The sequence below is a fragment of the Lissotriton vulgaris genome, chromosome 5, assembly GCF_964263255.1.
Source record: "Lissotriton vulgaris chromosome 5, aLisVul1.2, whole genome shotgun sequence".
NCBI classification, from domain to species: Eukaryota; Metazoa; Chordata; class Amphibia; order Caudata; family Salamandridae; genus Lissotriton; species Lissotriton vulgaris.
Genome location: NC_141693.1, coordinates 705,939,060 through 705,957,163, shown reverse-complemented (window position 1 = coordinate 705,957,163; position 18,104 = coordinate 705,939,060). Strand labels below are relative to the sequence as shown.

Here is an 18,104-nt window from a genome sequence, read left to right as displayed (position 1 = left end):
CTAAATGGCTAAATGGAATTTCAATGAAATTTGTGAGAATGGAAGGGAATGTTATGTAGTATGAGCTAATCTATATTTGGTGAGAGTGTCTCTAGTCGTTTTTCTGTAAATTACTTTCCCGCCTTTTTTTAGGACCGCTTTCCGGGAAGCTGCCCGGTTAGCGAACCTTAAGCGTTACGGGAGTCCACCATTTTGTGTTTCGTTCGCATTAAGATACAAGATGGAGGGCAAATAATGTTTAGAATGGGTAGAAGGGGTCATGTTAGACTTATCTTGACCCCCTAGGTTTTCTGAGCGTGGTTGAGGAGGCTTATATGTGCGGAAAAAAAAACTTTTTTTTAAAAAATTCCGCGAGGTTAGCTTTCGGTTAGCGAACCGGGTAGCGCTCCGGGGAGCGAATTTTGTGGAAAATTAGTGAAAAAAGTTAGAGAAAAATAATAATTGTGAGTGATCAGATGTAGGGTAGCTCTGAGAAGAGCTTTTGGGTTTATGGTACATTTAGGTACTTATAAGTAGGTACCAATGCACAGTCTTAAATTCAGAATGAAAATTCTGTTGCCCTCATCTGAGAAGTGAACTCCATCTCCTCTGTAGATATCTTGCATGTAGTAACGCAAGTTATTGTTGTAAAGAGAGCCCATTCCATGGTCTCTCATGTAAGCTGAAACAGATTTGTTTACATGCTTCCTCGCTTTCTCAATTTGTGGACAAAATTGGTTGGACCACCTCCATTTCTGTCTTTGGCATATATTGGAATATACCAAGGCAGTTTGAGGAAAAAGTGCCATTAATTGCTCAAAGGTGTCCTTTAAAAGCATTTCCAGACCTACCCCTGTCAAAGTGCCCAAATCATTACCTCCACAGTGCACTATTAACAGGTCAGGTTTTGGCAAATGCATAAAGGTTTTCACCAATGGTATCAATTGGTGACATTTTAATCCTCTTTGGCCCAACCACTTAATTTCCACATCTTGTAAATTGAGGTTGTGTAAATTTCTGCTCTCAGCATACCTTTGAGCCCAGTGGATGTAACTATGTCCAACAATCCAGACGTTAAACATGGTTGAAGAAGGTTGTTCTGCAGTCAGATGAAGTGTGGTAATGAAAGGGCAGTTGAAACAGTAGGAGTTTCTAAAGAAAAAAAACTGTGGATTTACAATGCTAATGATTCATTAGCAGTGATTGGTGCATTTCCATTTCTGAAAACAGAAAGTTAGGGTGCATGGATGTGTTCTTTGAAAGATGTAATTTGAATGGTCAAGGAAGAAACAATTAATGAAAGATTGCACTGGATACGCAGGTGCACTGAGAGTTCAGAGTTCAATTGAAACATTGTTGTGTGAATTTGCAAACATGAGAGGTCTTCAGGAGGTGGTTGCTATGGAAACAAGGCAGACAGGGCAGAGGGGGGAAGGGTTTTGATTTGAAAAAAGTGAGGGAAGAGGTATGATTGGCTAATATGATAGATATGTGAAAAGAATATCTGTATTTCTGTGCTTTCAATAGCTGCAGCCTTTGGAGTGCATCCTTTTTCTTCTGCTGAAGACAATTTGGTGTATTTCTGAGACTGTTTTCAAAACTCAAAAAATATTTGCTAAGGTGAGAAAAGATTTATTTAATTTAGATAGAGAATAGTATGATTTAAGGAGAAAATGATGAAGAAAGCTGTGTTTTTAAAATGTGGTTTTGTCTCTAGTTATATACTAATAGAATTAGTTTCATAGAGAAATTATAATGGCATATTTGGTGTAACATTCTGGCATGCAGTAACACAAGATATTGTAATACATGGAGGCCATTTCATGGTCTGTTATGTAAGCTGAAACAGATATGTTGCTTTTAAAAACGATTTCAGAAATCAATTACATTTACATGAGCATGAACATGAGTGACAAAGAAGAGTAAGATATTAGTAGTCCAGGATTGTGAAAATAATCTCAAATATTTTATTTTTGAAAGTTGCGAAAATAGAAAATGTCGGGATTTGATTGGAAGAATTACAAGATTTGCGAATCGCGGCAACATGATTTGGCCTAGTGGAAACATGTGATATAATGAGAGAAGTTTTTTTTCTATGTAACATATTTCACGTATCGATGGAGGTTTTCTTTCAGAAAGTGGCTGGCTGAAAATATTTAAAGCACAACAGAGTGGATGCTGTTTATAGGAGATCGTTTGACGTCATTGAAAGTAAGTTAATTTTAAGAAGTTTTGAAATCAGATTTATTAGGTTGTATGGGTTTTTTAAACACAGTCATTTTGATTGTGTTTTTTTTTCCCCGCTGTTACATGATGAATACCTTCAAGTCACTGATTTAAGTGAAATTTGATACATTCTGAGAACAGCAAAAATAAACCATTTAACATGTATAATTAATGTTATGCTTTTTGTCCTTATGATATACATTTAGAAATGTGTGGTACATATGGGTAAGCTGAGTTCTGTAAATATCAATTTTAATGCTTAGAGTGCTGTACTTCTGGGTAGTGTTTTTTTTTTAAAAAAAAAAAGAGGCCTCACCACAAAGAAAGCTCTTGAAAGCACACATCTTATTTGCATCCTAAAACAATCATTTACAATGTTAGACACAATTTTATGATGGCTTTACATCTTTTTTGCGCTGCTATTGGATCACTATTGTGAGACATTAGCAGTGCAAGAAAAACATCATGTTGCAAAATAGGCCTCAGTTCAGCAACATCAAGATACAGTTTCTTTCGAATATATATCTTTAGGATTGTGTAGGGGACGTAGAAAAGCAGAGACTTCTGTAAATGTTAAAGTTGTTGAAAAACTGTTTGTTTTTGAACCTTTTCCCTTGTCTTTTCTAATTTTTAAATACATGTTTTAATATTTTTTGAAATGTTTGTTCTTTGTTTTACAGATTGAAAGTATGAAAAAATATTTTAAAAAGGTAACAAGAATTATAAGGTAAATGTTTTCCACTCTTTTTACCCGCAATGCACTGCTGATGATGTCATTGACACTATCTCTCATTTACTCTCTCTAGCTGTCTTTCTTTTTACATTATTCTCTGTTTACTTCCCTTATACTACTTCTCTTCTTTTTTTTAAAAAAATATTTTTTTAGTTCGCTTAAAGTTCGCGAACCGGTCAGCGAACTTGAAGCGAACCAAAAGAAATAGAGCTTGCCAGAGTGATAAACATTCTAGCAATTTTGTTTGAAAGGGGGGGTAGTTCTGAAAAGAACTGTTTTTTTTTGTTTTTGTTGTTTTATATATTTTTTTTATTTTTTGAACATTTTTTGATTTTTTTGTATTTTTAGAACTGTTTTATGTTTTTTTTGTTTTTTTTATGGAGGGGAGACAACAAAAAACAGGCTTTCAAAACGGCTCAACTGGAGCAAAAAAACGAAAATTACTTTTTGGGTGCATTAGGGCATTTATGATTTTCATATGCAATGTTCATGAGGTTGATGCTCATGTTGCCATAGGACAGCATTTCACCACAGTAAACACAAGTTAACTTTATGTGCTGAAAGTTAGGTTGGATGTTTGGCACAGTCTCTTGTGCCTCTCTTCCCGTCAAAGACAATGTGGATGTAGATCTTGCCACAGGAGTTGCCGTCGGATTGTCTACAAGATCCCTTAATTCAGCCCGGCTGTAGTTATTGGGATGCCACCTGCTCATGTGACGATGCATTGTATAGTTCCCCATACTGTACTTCTTTTCTGTGCCTCTCGACAATCTGTAGTCACAGATGAGGCAGGTGGCATATTTTGCATTCACTTTCTTTGTTCCAGGAGGGATGGTGAAAAACTGCCAGATAAAACTGGATTTTCGTTTAGAAACCCGGGGCAACTCATCAACAAATTGTTGTTCCTCTCTCTCCTCTTCTTCTTCTTCCTCATCTTCCTCCTCTCTGTTAGTCAGAATTTGACTAGGTGGTCCTCTCTTCTTATGAGGAGGTGGAGGTGGTGGTGGGGGTGCACCAGCTGCAGCAAGAATGGAAGCCATTGTGGATCTTCAGATAAATGGTCTTTCTCTCACCAAGATGAAAGTCAGAGTGAGGAAATAAGGAGGGGATTACATGATTTGGGGAAAACAAAAGTTCTGAGCCAATGAAAAGTGTTATTTTTAGGTCACATGACCTAGTCATACATCATTTGGAAACCAAAAGTGAAATGAACCAATGAGAAGTTTGATAAACAAGTCACATGACCTGTTCCGCTTACGTTACGCGGCGCGCGCCGCGTCCCAGATCGCTTCCGGTTCGCGGTCCGGAGCACTTCCGGGAGCGCTAACGCGACGCGTCATTAGACGCATTACGCGATAACGTGATATGTCGCGCTTCCGCGACGCGTCACTGTTCCGCTAACGTAACGTTGACCGGTTCGCGGACTAGATCGCGGCATCAAGATGAGCTAACGGAAAGCTTCCCGGTTCGCGAACTAGAAGCGAAGAAAAAAATATTTAAAAAAAATTATCAATAAATATCTATATATATTTTGGGATTTAAAGAATAATACATTTTACAGCTACAGATGTTAGCTTTTAAAAAACCTATGAAATTCACTGAAAAAACCATAGGTTATAGACCATATATAGTTAGGAATTTGCTTTTAAAAAACCATTGAAATTCAATGAAAAAACCATAGGTTATAGACCATATATAGTTAGGAATTCGCATTTACAAAACCTTATTTTACTCGCACAAAACCATTGAAATTCCATATATAGTTAGTTGCACTAACTATATATCGCGCACCCGCAATCCACTGCTGATGATGTCACATATTACATCATTCATGACATGGTCAGTGACATCACTGATGACATCACTGATGACATCTCAAATGACATCACTGATGACATCACTGATGACATCACTGATGACATCTCATTTGACATTACTGATCACATCACTGATGATATCATTCATGTGATAATACGATGAACCTCTTCAGACTCTAATATAACCTTAGATACAATCAGTGTAAACAGACACTCACAGACTGTCAATCATCCATGGAGTTACTCACACACCTAGTCAGTCATGCAAAGAATCAATCACACCTCCATTTCCTCAACTATACAGTTATACACATCTTACTTATTGAAACATATAATAACACATATTTACTCTCTTATATAATCCCTGATACAAGCTCACAGTGATCGATACAGCCACTCACACATTCACTGGCTCTTATGTTCAGTTATTTATATATCTCAACTCTCACATGTATTGTGTTTTACATATGTACTTACTTTGACATGTACCACTGAGATATCCATTCACTCACCAATATACTCATGCACACAGTCAACCACCCATACAGCTGTTTCCACATGCACTCTTGAGCCCATACATCTAGTGAATCAACTGCTCACACATCTATGCACAGAGTCATACACCTCCCAGCCACCCACACACACACTCAGTCTCCCATACAAATACTTGGGCAACCAATCAATAACCCATATAGTTACTCATATAGCTACTGATCAACACATGCAACAGTTTACAGAACAACAGACATAATGATGCACAAATTAAGACAGTTTAGTCACTAACCCATGCACTCAGTGAGACACATTTAATCACTCACTCATACAGTCTGTCATGCACCTACTAAATCCTTCATCCAGACACTTATACATCCACTCATTCTTCAATATGTAAGACATATTTTAACTTTACAGAAACATACAGTCACTGGATGTTGTCATCAGTGATGTCATCAGTGATGTCATTTGAGATGTCATCAGTGATGTCATCAGTGATGTCACTGACCATGTCATGAATGATGTAATATGTGACATCATCAGCAGTGGATTGCGGGTGCGCGATATATAGTTAGTGCAACTAACTATATATGGAATTTCAATGGTTTTGTGCGAGTAAAATAAGGTTTTGTAAATGCGAATTCCTAACTATATATGGTCTATAACCTATGGTTTTTTCATTGAATATATATATATATATATATATATATATATTCTGATGATAGAACCCGCACCAGACACCGCCCTTCATTTTTTCATTAGTGGAGGCCAGCAGACCTCTATAAAAGAAGTGATTTCATTAGCCTTCAAGAGTGCTTTTGCAAATCCTTTGCACACTGAGGTCTGGCATAGCTGAAAAAAATGTTGAATTCTGAAGATAAGGTTGTTCACCAGGACAAATCCGGGGTTATGGCGTTCTCGGTGAGAGCCGGGGATTGAAAGTTGCTGAAACTGATTGACCCTGCCCGTGGAGGTAACACGGGTGAAACCGGTTAAAAGTGGGGATTTGGATCTGCTGACACGCAAGCGGATCCTGTGGAACCTGCTGAAGCACGCTGATGAAAATAAAAACCCGGAACGAACTTTCGCTAACGGAGCGGCTCGGCTCATGACGTGGTGAGCTGGGCAGCGGCATTAAACAGTGACACCTAACAAGTGTGCAACATCTTTCAAAAATGGCAAGCTCAAGGAACAACAAACGAGCTGAGGCTGCAGACAAAATGTTTGACAACTGCAGCCAGAAAGAAGATGACGGTACGAGCGGGGCTGTGAAAACGAACCCCTTTACACCAACTAAGAAAACTGCGTGGGACAATCTGTGAAAAGCCCTCAAATTGGAACAAAATAAATCGTGGGAAGCCACCACGCTGCAGAAGTATATAGAGGTAGGGAGAATCCCGAGAGGTCTCCGCGTCTTTATTACTCCAACCTTCAACAATCCAGATCCCGCTTTGGTCGAAGATTGGGCTCAGAACAACCATGCGTGCTCTATGAATATGCTACGCATGTTAGTGAAATATGCAACGATAGACGTTGAAAGGCTGGCCAAAGAAATTGAACAATACACTGAGGAGCTGAAAGGCATGTGCAGCGAGGAAGAATTTCGTAAAGATATGGACAAAATGGAAACAAATTTAAACAAAATTGAGGATGACATAAAAGTAAAGAAACAACGAAAGTTCCAGAGGGACCTTGTGGATTATCAAAAAGGTGAAATCATAACCTTTGAGAAAAATAAGACAAATTGAGAGGCTCTACCACAAACGCATTTGCAACGGCAACTACAATTAACCCTGGCACGGACACTGCGATGACATCTAGGCAGTCGACAAGTGAAAATCAAACGGATGGGAGTATGACAAGCGGAAGTGACTTTTCAAGCTTAGGAGACTCTGGAGTGGTAAAAACCAGTGTTTTAACAGAGTTCGATCTCATAATGAGAGGGAAAAAAATGAACAACAAATGTGGAGGATCCCAAAATCAACATCAAAGAAAAGGAAACAGAGGCGGAGGAAACAACAGCACAACAACCTCAGGAAATGTTGGAAGCCCCGTGGGAAAACGGACAAGGGGCCAACTAAAGGGGAAATGATGGAACGGAACACGGTCATCAACTTATCCGAGAGGACCCTGACAGCGTCTGAGGTAGAACTTTTATCTTTGGGTTTAACATTTTGCCAGTCAAGCATGTTTAATTATACACAAAGTCGGGTGGATTTATTTCTCTTCACAAGGAAATTAAAAATAAACAAGTGGTATGCCACCAAAGTTAAGGAGAGAAAAGAGACAATGGGGGGAAAACCTAGCAGTATTACAATTGCTGATGTTAATCTGTTACACACTTTAAATGTATTGAACGAAAGTGTTGATGAAAACAGTGACCCCTTTGACAATTTACGGCAAGAGAACATTCCACTTGATCTGAGTGCGAAAAGCAATTTTAAACCGAAATCTAGATTTATGCCTCAGATTAAGAATGATGTGATAGATGTTTTCGAAAGGGGTGTCTGTAAAGAATTTCATAAACTTAGCCAGGAGAGAAATTATAGTGGCTGGAGCAATGTTACCCCAGCACAGAGAAAAGCCATTGAGAATTTGAAAAATGACAGGACAATAGTCATAAAAAAATCGGACAAAGTTGGCAATGTGGTCGTGCAATCTAGAACAAAATATGTTGAGGAAGGTCTCAGGCAAGTATCAGACACAACCAAATATTGCAGGAGCAATAGGATGGAATATGAGGGGGCAGTGAGAAACTTTGGAATACAACTAGCGAGTTGGAAGGACAAAGGATTGCTCGAAGATGAAGAGTTTAAATTTCTAGACTGTAAATTCCCAAAATTACCTGCCCTATACCTATTGCCAAAAATTCAAAAGTGTAAGGACAACCCGCCTGGGAGACCTATAGTCTCAGCAATAGGCAGTTGCCTTGGGAATACATCATGATACGTTGACCACTTTCTGCAGGCACCAGTACAAAAATTACCATCGTACATAAAAGATTTTTTGAGGTGTGTAGCAAATATCGAATGGGAGGCTGACCTCTCATTATTGTCACTGGACGTTGCTAATCTCTACACATGCATCCCACACAATCTCGGACTTGACGCATGCAAACATTTTTTAGCACAGAGATCCATTTCACATTTATACCACACTGAAATGTTGAGTGAAAGGATGTATATCTGTTTGACTGAAAATTTCTTCCTTTTTGACAACAAAATATACAGGCAAATCCTTGGTACATCGATGGGGACATGTTTTGCCCCATCATTTGCAGGCCTCTTCGTGGGGTATTGGGAATAAAAGGTTGTGTACCAGTTACCCATATTTGCTGAGAAAGTGGCGAAGTGGGTCAGGTACATAGATGACATTTTTGTAGTGTGGAAAGGGACGGAGCAAGAAGCCACTGATTTTGTTACAATGTTGAACACCAATGACTACAACCTTAAACTTACAAGCCAGTGGTCAAAAGACACACTGGAATTCCTGGATCTTAGACTAAGAATAGAGAACAACAAATTGGAAAGTTCACTATTCAGAAAAACGACTGCAGGGAATAGCATTTTACATGCTAGAAGCTGTCACCAACATTCTCTCATCAATAGCATTCCATTAGGAGACTTTTTACAGACAAAACAAAACTGTAGCACAGAGAGTAGCTTTAAAGCTGAGGAAGAGACAATGACAACACGATTTCTAACAAGAGGGTATTCAATGAAGGTGATAAACAAAGCAAAATCAACAGCAGCAGAAAGGACAAGAGATTCACTATTGGAGAAAGATACAGTAAAAGATCAGGCAGATTCAGGAACAACTAGGTTTATCACTACCTACAGCAATAAAGCCTATACCATACGAAAATGCTTAGAGAAGTTTTGGCCCACACTACATACAAATCCTGACTTGACCAAATGTTTGGCACCTTCACCACAAGTGACTTTGAGAAGAGCTAGATCACTGAAAGACTTCCTATGCAGAACTGTAGAACCCCCAAAAACCAAAATATTGGGAGTACAGGGATTTTATACTTGCAGGAGTTGCAAGGCATGTAAAAACAGCAGGAACAGGAAGGAAGTTATTTTATCTGAAGGTAGTGCCCCTTTTAAAATTGTAGTGGAGTACCTCAGGGCTCTTCACTGAGCCCCACACTTTTTAACGTGTACATGGCCCCACTGGAGGAGCTGGTTTCACCATTCGGAGTCACCATCGTCAGCTATGCTGACGACACCCAGTTGGTGGTGACACTCTCCCACCCCAAGCTAGAGCCCTCCAATTTACGAGACTGCCTCTCCAACGTCCATCAATGGATGAGTGACTCTGACCTCAAACTAAATGGGTCAAAGACAGAGATCCTGCTCCTAGGCCACAAAACTAGGAGCCTCCCCTCCAACCTCTGGCCCGCCTGTATGGGTGAACCACTTACTCCCAAGACAGAGGTTAAGAGTCTGGGAGTATGGCTGGAGACAGGTCTCTCCTTCAGGACACAGGCTAGGAAAACAGCCGGCATCTGCTATGGCCTACTTAGATCATGCAGAAAGGTGCTCCCTTTACTACCACCCCAGTCCCGTCTGCTGCTGATCCAAGGCTTAGTCCTATCCAGGCTAGACTATAGCAACGCCATATACCTTGGAGCACCGGAAGCCACTTTCCAAATATTGCAAAACACCCAGAACGCCGCAGCTCGCCTACTCACGAACACCCCAGCAAGAACTTCAGCCAAACCAGCTCTGAAGAAACTTCATTGGCTCCCCGTGAGGGAAAGAGTCGCTTTCAAGGCCCTGTGCCTAGCCCACAAGGTTCTGCACAACGCCGGCCCCCCTATTCTGAAAAATTGGATCACTCCATACAAACCGACGAGAGCGCTCCGATCAGAACTGGGAAACCTTATCATTGTCCCTAGGGTAAAGAAGGCCCGCATAGGTGGCCGCCGCTTCTCAGTCAACACAGCCAAAAAATGGAATGCGCTCCCCCCGAGTCTCAGAGCTGAACCAAACCTCCTACGATTCAGGAAATCCCTCAAAACCCTCCTTTTCCCCTGATACTTCTGTAGCTTCTCCCTGCCCCTTCCTTTAGGAGTCCGAGGTTTCAGCGCTGGGATACTCGAGGGTGACTACGCGCTCTATAAGAACCTAAAAAAAAAAAAAAAAAAAAATAAATAAATAGAACATACCTCATGCTACACGGAATTCGCAATCTATGCCCTTTTTTGCCCATGTAAAAAAGCATACATAGGGAGTACTGTTAAAAAAGCAAAGCTCAGAATTCTCGAACATTTGAGAACGATAAAACATGGGGACAAGCAATACCCAATCGCTCGCCATTTTGAAAGCCATTACAAACAAAACACAGACTTGTTAAGTTTCTGTGTTCTTGACATGATAAAGCAAAATGAGAGAGGAGGAAACAGAATCCAGAGCCTACGGCGCCTTGAGTCAAGGCTTATCATACAGTACAGAGCCATGACACCAAGAGGGCACAACTGTGACGAGGAATTAGAAGTACATCTGGGGTAGGAGAAGTCAGGGATTACAGAAACATAGATGCAAACTTATTGTGAAATCCATATGCTTTTATATGCTTTTCTGAGATAAAAGGGTAAAATAAGGAAAATGAACAAAATGAACCAGTGTAAGAATGTAAGTTTACCAGCTCGCAGAAGTAGCTCGTTTTTAATCTGTTCACTGTCAGGGGAAAAGTTGATTTAATTTAAATTATTTATGTTTTAGGATAGGAATTAATAAGTTTTATTATTTTTTTCTTTTTTTGACAAACTTCACTATTCATGGGATTGGAAGATAAAATGAGGAGGATGAGAATCTACATTAGAACTAAAATAAAACGATGTACCTTACAGTTGGGATCTATTTTTGACATTTGAATGCCCACTTGGGCGTTACTAGTGGGGTCTATTTTGTGATATTTACATTTGTTAGATGAACTGTGGAATGATGAAATTAAGCCCACATGGGCAGCACTGCTATAAACCACATACCCCTATATATAACACCGTGATAGATAATGACATTTGGGAAGATCCCTAAAAATCATGCCATATTGACAATTTATTTCTAAATGAAGGGTACATGTAAATTATAAAATATAATACCAATGTTTGAGAATGTTATGTGAAATTAACAAACAATGCTCAAAGGTCATTATGTTGAATATGTTTTCCACGAATGATACAATGTAGTCTGTCTTCTATGGCACCTGAAAACGAATCACATGTTTATTTAAAAACTGCTTTCACTTCACTGACGGTACTCGTGACCAAGGGACAGGGTCTAGAAACGCGTCGAGTGAGCTTTGCTTTTTTGAAAAAATAAAATCACTGCTAATGCATTTGGATGTCCGTGGTGGTTGTTTCCAAGGAGTTTGGATCGAACACAACGCTGTGAATAAATAAAAATATATATATATATATATATATATATATATATATATATATATATATATATATATATATATATATATATATATATATATATATATTCAATGAAAAAACCATAGGTTATACTCCATATATAGTTAGGAATTAGCATTTACAAAACCTTATTTTACTCGCATAAAACCATTGAAATTCCATATATAGTTAGATGCGCTAACTATATATCGCGCACCCGCAATCCACTGCTGATGATGTCACATATTACATCATTCATGACATGGTCAGTGACATCACTGATGACATCACTGATGACATCTCAAATGACATCTCAAATGACATCACTGATGACATCTCAAATGACATCACTGATGACATCACTGATGACATCTCATTTGACATGACTGATCACATCACTGATGATATCATTCATGTGATAATACGATGAACCTCTTCAGACTCTGATATAACCTTAGATACAATCAGTGTAAACAGACACTCAGAGACTGCCACTCATCCATGGAGTTACTCAAACACCTAGTCAGTCATGCAAAGAATCAATCACACCTCCATTTCCTCAACTATACAGTTATACAAACTTTACTTATTCAAACATATACTAACACATATTTACTCTCTTATATAATCCCTGATACAAGTTCACAATGATCCATACAGCCACTCACACATTCACTGGCTCTTATGCACAGTTATTTATATATGTCAACTCTCACATGTACTGTGTTTTACATATGTACTTACTTTGACATGTAGCACTGAGATATCCATTCACTCACCAATACACTCATGCACACAGTCAACCGCCCATACAGCTGTTTCCACATGCACTTTTGAAGCCATACATCTAGTGAATCAACTGCTCACACATCTATGCACAGAGTCATACACCTCCCAGCCACCCACACACACACTCAGTCTCCCATACAAATACTTGGGCAACCAATCAATAACCCATATAGTTACTCATATAGCTACTTATCAACACATGCAACAGTTTACAGAACAACAGACATAATGATGCACAAATTAAGACAGTTTAGTCACTAACCCATGCACTCAGTGAGACACATTTAATCACTCAATCATACAGTCAGTCATGCACCTACTAAATCCTTCATCCAGACACTTATACAACCACTCATTCTTCAATATGTAAGACATATTTTAACTTTACAGAAACATACAGTCACTGGATGTTGTCATCAGTGATGTCATCAGTGATGTCACTGACCATGTCATGAATGATGTAATATGTGACATCATCAGCAGTGGATTGCGGGTGCGCGATATATAGTTAGCGCATCTAACTATATATGGAATTTCAATGGTTTTATGCGAGTAAAATAAGGTTTTGTAAATGCTAATTCCTAACTATATATGGAGTATAACCTATGGTTTTTTCATTGAATTTCAATGGTTTTTTGAAAGCTAATATTTCTATCTGTAAAATGTATTTTTCTTTAAATCATAAAATATATTGTACATTTTTTTTATACAATTTTTTTTAAAAAAAAATTGTTCCGCTCCTAGTCCGCGAACTGGTCAGCTTCCCATTAGCTGAATTCAAAGCCGCGACTTGGTGCGCGAGCCGGTAATCGCTCCTTAAGCGTGACTGTTACGTTATCATGACGTTTTGCGTTGTCGCGTAATACGTTATCCGACGCGCCAAGTTAGCGGACTCGAAAGCGGATTGGATAGCGGCGCAAAGCGCGAAACGTAAAGACAGCAGGTCATGTGACTCGATAATAACACTTTTCATTAGTTCATTTCACTTTTGGTTTCCTAATGATGTAATACTAGGTCATGTGATCTAAAATTAACACTTTTCATTGGTTTAGAACTTTGGCTTTTCCCAAATGATGAAAACCCCTCCTTCTTTCCTCACTCTGACTTTCATCTTGATGAGAGAAAGACCTTTGTACAATCCAGGGAAATGGATTCTGTTGTAGCTTCTGGTAGTGTTCCCCCACCACCACCTCCACCTCCTCATGGAAAGAAAGGACCACCAACTCAACCAATCTTTCAAGAAGAGGAAGAGCGGGAAGAGGAGGAAGAGTCTGAATATTTGCCTGAGGAGCCCAGGAGATACAACAGGAAGGAAAATTTCATTTGGCAATTTTTCAAATTTCCACCAGGGCAAAAGAAAGTGAACGCCAGGTATGTCTTTTGCCGAATCTGTGACGAACGTCTTTCTAGAGGCACGGATAAAAAATATAGTTAAGGGAATTTCACTATGCACAGACACATGAGCAGGTGGCACCCAAATAACTACAGTGCAGCTCAGCTTCGAGACGAACAACAGAATTCACCAGCAATAGCCAGAAGATCGGTTGTGCCAGAAGTTACGGGACCTGAAGCAAGGGAGCTGATCCCAAATATTCAAATGGACATGGGGGAAGTCAAACAAGTTTGTATGAGGTGCAATCAAACATTATGCTACCGCGAAAGTAGTATAACTCTTATCATTAGAGCCATCAAAAATCATGTATGTCCAAAACGCCCCCAAAAATAAATTCTTCTTTTTTTTGTTGCTCCTGTTGAGCCCTCTTCGATGAATCATTTTTGTTTCCCCCCCTCCCCCCAAAAAATAAAAAAAAATACAAAATGTTCAGAAAAAAACAAAAAAATATAAAAAATGTTCAGAAAACTAATAACAAAAATTTAAAACAACAAAAACAAAAAAAAAGTTCTTTTCAGAACTACCTCCCCATTATTAAAAAAAATTGGTAGAATTCTTTGAACTCTGCCAAGCTCTATTTCTATTAGTTCGCTCCCAGTTCGCTATCCGGTACGCGAACTTTGAGAGCACCAAAAAATTTTTTTTTTAAAAAAGGAACAGTAAGTATAAGGAAAGAAAACAGACAGCTATGTTACTATAAAGATAGCTATAGGGAGTAAAGAAAAGATACTGTGACCCGCAATTCACTTCTGATCATGTCATATATCACACTATTTTTCACATAGTCAGTGACATCATCAGCAGTGGATTGCGAGTAACAGTTTTTTTTGTTTACGTCCTATAGCTGTCTTTTTTGTAACATAACTGTCTGTTTCCTATCCTTAAACTTACTGTTCGTTTTTTTAACGAGATAACAGATATGCCCAATTATTACATCATTCATAACATAGTCAGTGACATCATCAGCAGTGGAATGCAGGTTAAAAAAGTAGAAAACATTTACCTTATAATTCTTGTTAATTTTTAACGAAAATTTTTCATACATTCAATCTGTAAAAGAGAGAACAAACATTTCCAAAAATATTAAAACATGTATTTAAAAATTAGAAAAAAGAAGGGAAAAGGTTCAAGAAGAAACACTTTTTAAACAACTTTGACACTTATATAAACCTCTACTTCTCTACGACCCCTACACAATCCTAAATATATTTATTTTCAACAAACAGTATCTTCATGCTGATGAAATGAGGCCTATTTTGAAATATGATGCTTCTTTTGCATTGCTTATGTCTCACAATAGTGATGCCATAACAGCGCAAAAGAGATGTGAAACCATCATAAAATTGTGTCTAACATTTAAAATGATTATTTTAGGATGCAAATAAGATGTGTGCTTTCAAGAGCTTTCTTTGAGGTGAGGCCTCTTTTCTTTTTTTAAAAAAAAACAGTACCCAGAAGTACAGCACTGTAAGCATTAAAATTGACACTTACAGAAGACTCAGCTTACCCATATGTACCTCACATTTCTAAATGTATATCATAAGTACAAAAACCATAACATTAATTATACATGTTAAATGGTTTATTTTTGCTGTTCTCAGAATGTATCAAATTTCACTTAAATCAGTGACTTGAAGGTATTCATCATATACCAGCGGGGAAAAAAAACACAATCAAAATGACTGTGTTTAAAAAACCCATACAACCTAAGAAATCTGATTTCAAAACTCCTTAAAATTGACTTACTTTCAATGACGTCGAATGATCTCCTATAAACAGCATCCACTCTGTTGTGCTATAAATATTTTCAGCCCGCCACTTTCTGAAAGAAAACCTCCATCGATACGTAAAATATGTTACATAGAAAAAAAAACTTCTCTCATTCTATCACATGTTTCCACTAGGCCAAATCATGTTGCCGCGATTCGCAAGTCTTATATTTCTTCCAATCAAATCCCGACATTTTCTATTTACGCAACTTTCAAAAATAAAATATTTGAGATTATTTTCACAATCCTGGACTACTAATATCTTACTCTTCTTTGTCACTCATGTTCTCCTTTTCCTATGACACTGATACTGCTTACTATGAAGCAGACCTACTTGCATCAGGTTTATATAGTTGGATTTTTAATCTAGACAGCATTGCAGACTTACATTCCCTCTACTTAAAATTTTGGTTTTAAAAACACCAGGTAAGAATTTTTAAGGTCAAACGGCAATTTTTTTTTGAAAGTTACAACGGAATCATTACAGAATGACCAGCCGTTTCCAGACTTTAAGTAAGCTGTATAATGTCCTGATGTTGTTGATGGACCTTCATGATAGATAATTGCTACAGTTAGAAAAGTCCTCCCTGATATTGACAGCTGAGAAGCCACAAATTTTTTTATTAAAGTTGACAATTTTGATCCATCAGGCCTACATCGTTGGATCATTAAAATGACATACTGGCTATATCTACGTATAAATAATGTTGACATCATATCACATTTACATTGGCTACACTCCATGTTGTGATCCGCTGCATTTACTAGCTTATTAAAGGAGACTGATTTACTGTCTGGCAAAGTTAAATATATAAATCTTTCTGAGTCTACACTAGTAGTACTTGATACCATACAGTTCTCGCAGTCATGCTGCCATTGATAAGAAAGCCCAAACAGGTGATCTACATCTACACCCTCCTCTTGCAATACATCAAGCATATACATTAAAAACTCCTGACAACCTTGCTGATTATTTTCAGAGAAGTCTGTTTGACCTGAACATTCATCTAACAGATAACGAACTTCAGACACACTTTCTACTTTTGTTCGATCAGTGCTACATTTCTCTAACACAGAATTCAACAAGCAGCATAAACTTTGCTCCGAATTGAACACAATCTGTTCTTTTAAACTCTCTAGTGAAAAGAGAACATTAACCACTACATTTGCATAGCAGTTGACACCAGAACTGTTTTCAAATTGAAAACCGACAACATCTTCAACAGAATCCACTTTCTTTCTGCTAACAACTTTCGGTTCATTGACTTTTAGTCTTTTTGCAACAACCTCCCTACTATTACTGATATTTCTACGTTTCTGGCCTACCACACGTTTCTCAAACAAAGGATATTGAGGCAAATGTGGCGCATACTCTCTTCTTAACCTATTGTATTCCTTAACACAATCTAGATCCGCACAAATGTTTGTGACATCACAGTCAATCAAGTACAATCCCGATAAAGTTCTAACTCGTGACAATGCCACATATGCCATACCCTCCTTGAACACAGAACTGCCAATATTCACCAATGCACAGTCTACACTTAAACCTTGCGATTTATGGATTGTCACCGCATATGCCAAGCAAACAGGAAACTGTTTACGGCGAACATATAAGTCTTTAACAAGCAAAAACCTAGCAGAACAACGACCAATTTGCTGTACTTCCTCAATGCCATCAAATTTAATTCTTAAAAATTCGATTCCATCTCTATTTTTGTATTTCTCCAAATCAACAACATTACCCATTGATCCATTTACTAGACCTCTTTCTACATGTAAATTCCTTCTCAAAATGATTCGGCAATTTAAACACACATTCAAAGTCTTTTCAAAACCCGCTGTTTTAGATATAGTCTTCTCTAATGAATCCAATTTTGATTTCAAATTGTCTGACAAAATAATTGTTGATCCCATGTGCTCTAATTTGTCGATAGCTTCAAGTTTCACAATCTCTTGCTTTTCTAAATTCAACATTTTATTGTTGAAGATGGCACATTCTGCAAGAGTTGGCATGAGACATATCCCGGACTTCTTCTCAGTAATTTTCTGAAAAATATTCTCAGGCTCAATCTCTTGTTTGGGATATAAATTTGACAGTAATCGTGCATTTAAAGCTTCTCTCCCATGCTCGGTCACTTTTCCAATTCTAATACCTTGTAGAATATTCTTGTAATCTTCATCCTTTGCCTGACGCATATTTTCATGCAGTTCTGCATAATTGAAGTTTAACCATATATTGACGTTGCCAATGCTCCCTAGGCACTTCCTGGTATCTTCATGTGTGAGTATTTTGAACACAGGTTGACCTTTTACTGGTGTCAGCTGCAGAAGATCTCCGAAAACAATGATGTGTTTGCCACCAAATAACACATCATATTCAGTTTTAAGTACTTCTTGCATTCTCAAATGCACAAAGGCAAGCATGACATTGGAAACCATGCTTACTTCGTCAATGATAAGTAGTTTCATTTTCCTCAAGACTCTTGAAACTTCA

At 38.1% G+C, this 18,104-nt stretch overlaps 1 protein-coding gene across 1 annotated transcript in view; it reads left to right on the top strand.

Annotated features, from left to right (window-relative positions):
• The window catches only part of LOC147711417 (polycystin-2-like protein 1), a 3,079,390-nt gene that overhangs the window by 1,811,786 nt on the left and 1,249,500 nt on the right, over window positions 1–18,104 (top strand).